This window comes from Rhipicephalus microplus, unplaced genomic scaffold, assembly GCF_043290135.1.
Source record: "Rhipicephalus microplus isolate Deutch F79 unplaced genomic scaffold, USDA_Rmic scaffold_13, whole genome shotgun sequence".
Classification (NCBI taxonomy): Eukaryota; Metazoa; Arthropoda; class Arachnida; order Ixodida; family Ixodidae; genus Rhipicephalus; species Rhipicephalus microplus.
The window spans coordinates 20,605,315-20,611,561 of record NW_027464586.1 but is presented as its reverse complement, the minus strand read 5'-3'; the positions used below and the strand labels follow the sequence as shown (position 1 = coordinate 20,611,561).

The window sequence follows — 6,247 nt, the reverse complement described above, 5'->3', positions numbered from 1 at the left end:
CTTGCAATCTTTGCAGATTTGGTTAGTACAAATGATCCTATGCAGTGATGGCACATCCTAGTAAATTGGTTCGATAGCTCATCAACATCGCCCTCATTTTAAATAAACTCATTGTAACAACTTTTCATATACTGCACAATAGACGCATCTTCAGATCATGCATAATCTTTGAAGGTTCGCGTAGTTGTGTGTTTGTGACCGGGTGAGTTTAATAAAGAAACAGTAACACTTCCAAGATAATGATGAGACAGGCCACTTTCAATTAAAGCAGTATATTTATTAAAATCTCGGTTTAGGTACGCCAAGTCTTATATTGCACGACACGAACCTTGTGCTCGAGTAGGCTGCCTAACCACTTGAACAAGGTCGTGAGTAAGCATGATGTCAAAAATTATCTTGGCATTTTTGTTCGATTCGCGGCTTGCCTGAAGGAGTTCCCAATCAACATTTAGTAAGTTGAAATCCTCGATAACAAAAACTTTTTTACTCTGGAATTGTGTCATGTTCTTGCAGTTTCAGCAAATATTCAGGAGCGGTGTCTGGTGGCCTGTAATACGCGTATAGCACAAAGCATTGATCCCCACATTGTATTTTGATACACTCGAGATCAGTGACATCCGCTAAAACAATCGCTTGTATAGAACAAGACCAGCAACACCCCCCCCCCCCCCTTATTTGACCAGTCCTTACGAAAGACTCTGTAACTCGGGGGGAAAACGACAACATCACCTATTTCATTTCGTAACCACGTTTTGGTGAGTACAGCAATGTGCGGGTCGTATTCGAGGAGTGTGGCCTCAATGGAATCTTTTTCGTTCACAGTGCTTCATTCGTTTATGTTTGGGATTCGCCAGTTTTTTCTGCGGTGTCGTACGATTGCGGGTACTTTGAGCTACTTGATTAGACATATGAATGCACTTAACGGATGTGGAAGTGCCTTCATTATCTCTCCTCAATCTCAACTCTTACTTTGCTTCTGCGTGTAGCCTCTGGTATTCGGGCGGTTTGTGTCCGTGTGACCGTTTTTAGTAACGAAATTTTATCATTCGTATCATGATCCCAGACGTAAGGCACGTTGTTTATGTACAATTTATCCAATGCTTGTGAAACCTTGTCTCTTTTTCACGGTTCGGCTTCGCACTAGCGCACAATTTCCTTTGAATGTCACGAACTCTGAGAAAAATCTTCACTAGTACCCTTCAGTTTAAAGACATTTCTTAGTATTTCATATTTACTTCTTGAATTTAACAGTTTAAGAACGACTGGCCTCGTTGAGTTTTGTCTCCGTTTGCCTAGTCGGCGTATACACTCGATCTGTTTGTTCAGAACCTCTAGAATGTCCTGCAAAATGCCTTTATTTATCGCAGTTTTAAGTGTGATGCCAGTTTCATCTTTTTCTGGAAGTCCATAAACGATCAAGTTGGAGCCTCTGCTATAATTTTTTATGTCGTCTATTTTAGATTCAAGTGTTTTGCTAGTGTTTTTCTAGTAGTTAATTTGCTCTTGAAATAATGCAACCCTTTGTTTGAGAGTGGATGTCGAATGCAGTTTCTTTTCAATATCTGAAAGACCAGATTTTTTTTATTTTTCCGATGTCTGATGCAATTTAGTTAAGATGTTCAGCGATTTGCGCGGTGTTTGGGCACGGATTTTGTTCTACGTCACCTTCAAGCAACAGCAACTTCCTGACCGAGTAGTTGACAACACTTATCATATCACACAGCCGAGGGCACGGCAACATCAAAAGAAAACGGTTGTTGGAACCAAAGCATTTACCGTAATGCCTTCTTACTTGCGCAATGAAGACACCGGGTTTTGAGTGATCCGAATGTTTTAGATGCTGCCGTGCCCTGAGGCCTTGAAGTAAGCTGGCAGCCCTTTTATTACCGGCCAGCATAGTCTCGCCGCCTGTGGTGGTGCTGCGTAGCGTTCCACGTGCAATGACGTACGTAGAGCGATGATGTGGTCGTTCTGACAGCGCCCAGTTATATATGTGGAGTACGTACCAACTCTGTCCATCCAGGTGAAGCGTACTAGTAGCAGCCACGAGTGCTTCCGAGCACAATGACACTGGATCGTGCCGAAGGCTGAGGATCTGCGCAATGTAGACAAGCGGGTTTTGGTGATCCGCATCTTTTCGATGCCGCTGTGAACGTATGCATTGAGAAACAGGGAATCCAATGTCATAACCAATATAAACAGTGAAGTCAAGGTGTCGGAGGAGTTCTACAGAGAGCTGCACAGAAGCCAAAACAACCAGGATGGTATCGTGAACAATAATAGTCCAGAGGAATTCAGCATCCTACCAGTAACGACAAGGATAGTAAGGAAAGCTTTGAAAGAACGCAAAGAGGCAAAGCCACTGTTGAGGAAGGTAACAGCAGACCTGCTGAAATATGGCGGAGAAATTGTGTTAGAAAAAACTGGCCACCTTATATACGAAGTGTCCCTTGACAGGAAGGGTACCAAAATCTTGTAAGAACGCCAACATCATCTTAATTCGTTAGAAAGGAGGCGTCAACAACTTGAAAAGTTACAGGCTGATCAGCTTACTGTCTGTTTTCTACAAACTGTTTAAAAAATACTAGCTAATAGAATGAAAGCAACATCAGAGTTCAATCAACCAAATTATCAAACAGAATTTTGTACAGGCTACGTCACAATAGATTGTATCTATACTACCAATCAGGTAACAGAAAAATGGGCGGAATACAACTAACCCCTATATAGCTTTCATAGATAACAAGAAGGCGTTTGGCTCAGTCGAGACATCAGCAGTAATGCAGGCACTACGAAATCAGGGCACCGAAGAACCCTACCTAAACATACTGGAAAAAATATACTGTGGAATAAATTGAAGACGATGGAGTGAGCGATGAAAAGGAATATAATAGGTGTAACTTTAAGAAACAAGAAAAGCACACAGTGGGTCAGAGAACGACCGTGATTAAGGATATCATAGTTGAAATCAAGAAGGGAAAATGGACAGGGGCCGGGCACGTAGCCCGTAGCAGGATAACCACTGGTCATTCAGTGTAACTGACTGGATTCTCATTGATTGATTTGTGGGGTTTAACGTCCCAAAACCACCATATGATTATGAGAGACGCCGTAGTGGAGGGCTCCGGAAATTTCGACCACCAGGGGTTCTTTAACGTGCACCCAAATCTGAGCACACGGGCCTACGACATTTCCGCCTCCATCGGAAATGCAGCCGCCGCAGCCGGGATTTGAACCCGCGACCTGCGAATCAGCAGCCGAGTACCTTAGCCACTAGACCACTGCGGCGGGGCAACTGACTGGATTTTCAGAGGAGGCAAACGCACGAGGGGGAGACAGAAAGTTAGGTGGGCCGATGAGATTAAAAAGTTCAGAGGTATAACGTGTCAATAGACCGGTTTGATTGGCGGATCATGAGAGAGTCATTTGCCCAGCAGTGGGCGTAGTCAGGCTGCTACTGCTGATGATGATAATGATGATGATGATGATGATGATGAAGATTAACTGTGGAGCAACGTAGGTAATAGAGAGCTCTATCCTGTTTCCTTCTTTTTCACCTCGCTTGTATCAGTTGCGCCACAAATATTTTATGAAGTATTTCACTAACTTCGCGGCGTCTCTTCACTATAGCCAGCACCTACTAAAGCTTGAAACTTTTGCCACTAACCAGGAATGCTGTCGTGGTCTTTTTAACTAGGTAACTACTAATCCAGATGCGTTGCCAGATCTCTCGTAAACACCACCGTGTATCCTGAAGTAATCATGACACTCTGAACAAAAATTTATACCAATAATAATTTTGTCCATTACATTTAAATGAAACTTTCGTGCTAAGTGACGACATACATAAAAGGGCAGGTGGTGATGTGTACGAAACGTCCAATATTTTTCTTAATTCTATGGCTGCCAACAAGTACACGATGTGCTATTCCAAAGTATGAGCATAAATATTCTTTGAACGGCTGCTGCAGCATACGATACAGGCTAAGTCTTGATATACCATGTGCGTCTTTGCGTGTATATCATTGTGTGTGATTCGTTAATGTCTCTATGTATATGTTGCTGTGTTGCGTACTTGCCATGGTAACTACATGAAATATTTAGTGGCGACTAATTATTCTTCGTAGACTATTGCACTTCGCTCTTTCATCTATATTACTCTTGTAGTTGGCGTATCTTGATGTGCCAATGTACATGCACATATAAACGGTCGATAACGAAAGCTTTTGTAATATATTAGTTAATAGACTCAGCCCTAGGCTACTTGACAAACTAGCCAGTTTCACTAATCAGAATTATACTACCTTCACTTAAAAGCAGGCTAATGCTTTTTGTGACAAGTAAATGGTTAGTGTGTAGTTGTGTGAATAAGCAGGCCTTTTTTCTAAGAGCACATTTTCAAATGAATGATGTTTTATCATTGTTTAAGCTTGACTGCGTTAATGCTAAAATGACGACTTTGCGAATCCTTGCGGCCCTAGGGCTTCCGGGAGGCACCGCTTTAGTTGCGTGGATCACCTGCTTTGGCTAGCTACCCGAAAATATGTCTTCTAAAGCCTTCTTTATCTCTCTCTGCACGGTTCGTCTTTCACAATAGTTCATCGCACATACAGTTCACACAGCCCACAGTTGTAAGTGCTCACAACTGTGCTCTCAACTGTGATCTGTGTGTTCACACTGCACGCAGTTGTCTGTGTGTGCTGCGCTGACCTATATGGACCTTTGCGTTAGAGTTTCAGGCAAAGGTACCCACGTATGCAAGCAAGGGGGGGGGGGACAGTATAGCAAAACATACGCCCGTGTTCTCATATTAGGGTGCACGTTAAAAAGCCACAGGTGGTTGAAATTTCCGGAGCCCTCCACTACGGCGTCTCTTATAATCATAAGGGGGTTTTGGGGCGTTAAACCTCACATATCAATCAATCAACAGTATAGCAAAACGAAATGGGGGGGCTATTATGTGGCGAGACTGCGTGCAAGCTGGTACGCGAAAGCTTTCAGTAAACACAAGCATCGCACAAGCGTCAATGCACATTAATTATTTTATTATACCTCAGAGGCCCGCTACAGTGGGCATTTGAGGTCCGAAGGCCTTCTACAGAGGTGCCAGTCTTCCCTAATATGAGCGTGGAACACATCTGATGAGGGGCCAGCGTAGGGCTAGTCGGTCGGTCGGTCGGTCGGTCGGTCTGTCTGTCTGTCTGTCTGTCTGTCTGTCTGTCTGTCTGTCTGTCTGTCTGTCTGTCTGTCTGTCTGTCTGTCTGTCTGTCTGTCTGTCTGTCTGTCTGTCTGTCTGTCTGTCTGTCTGTCTGTCTGTCTGTCTGGCTGTCTGTCTGTCTGTCTGTCTGTCTGTCTGTCTGTCTGTCTGTCTGTCTGTCTGTCTGTCTGTCTGTCTGTCTGTCTGTCTGTCTGTCTGTCTGTCTGTCTGTCTGTCTGTCTGTCTGTCTGTGAATATGATGTTCTGGCTACGCCGGAGGAACGCGGGACTGCCCTAGACCGTAAGGAGCTTCGCCCCTAAGATGTGAAGACAGCGCCCACAGATTGCATGGTTAGATTAGATACGGAGTAGTAATAAGCTAAAGTGAACTATGTCGGAGCAGGACATTTCCGTCCATTTCTGATTGCGGGCTGGCTCAGGCAGGTTCTGATTGTATAGCTGCTAAATTCGCAATTAGCTAACAGGTACACATGCACCAATGACAGTCAAAGCCACTTTAAGATAGCTTAGTTGCGTTAGCCTTCACGACATCACTGCAGGAATGGATCACTCACCCTTCGTATTGTTGGAGATGGGCCTTATATTCTGCATGCACGATGCTCCGGCAGTCACGGATATTCTGGCGGACTGGCACTACAATCGAACCCCTTCACCCGACTACCAGACGCCGACGCTATTTTCGCCCACCGTGGATGACAGCAGGCAACCACGGCCACATAGCTCCACCCACCCAGATAACGGCATGCTCGCCCCCGAATATAAGCAGCCGGCCACCGCGTCAGTCTTGGGGCACGACATCACCGCAAGAATGAATTGCTCACCCTGCGTATTGTTGCAGATGACCCTTATCTTTTGCCTGCATGATGCTCCGACAGTCACGGAATTCCTGGCGGACTGGCACTACAATCGAACCACTTCACCCGACTGCTAGACGCCGCAGCTATTTTCGCCCACCGTGGATGACAGCAGGCAACCACGGCCACATAGCTCCACCCACCCAGATAACAGCATGCTCGCCGCAAAATACTA

General features: G+C 44.8%; 1 long non-coding RNA gene across 1 annotated transcript; it reads right to left on the bottom strand.

The window, feature by feature from the left end:
- Positions 1–728: 728 nt before the first annotated feature.
- On the bottom strand, positions 729–6,007 carry LOC142783970 (uncharacterized). Its single transcript, XR_012888542.1, has 2 exons — positions 5,773–6,007; positions 729–2,095 (listed from the first exon to the last, which is right to left on the bottom strand). It is a non-coding gene; the product is annotated as an uncharacterized LOC142783970 (long non-coding RNA).
- Between the last annotated feature and the right edge of the window lie 240 nt (positions 6,008–6,247).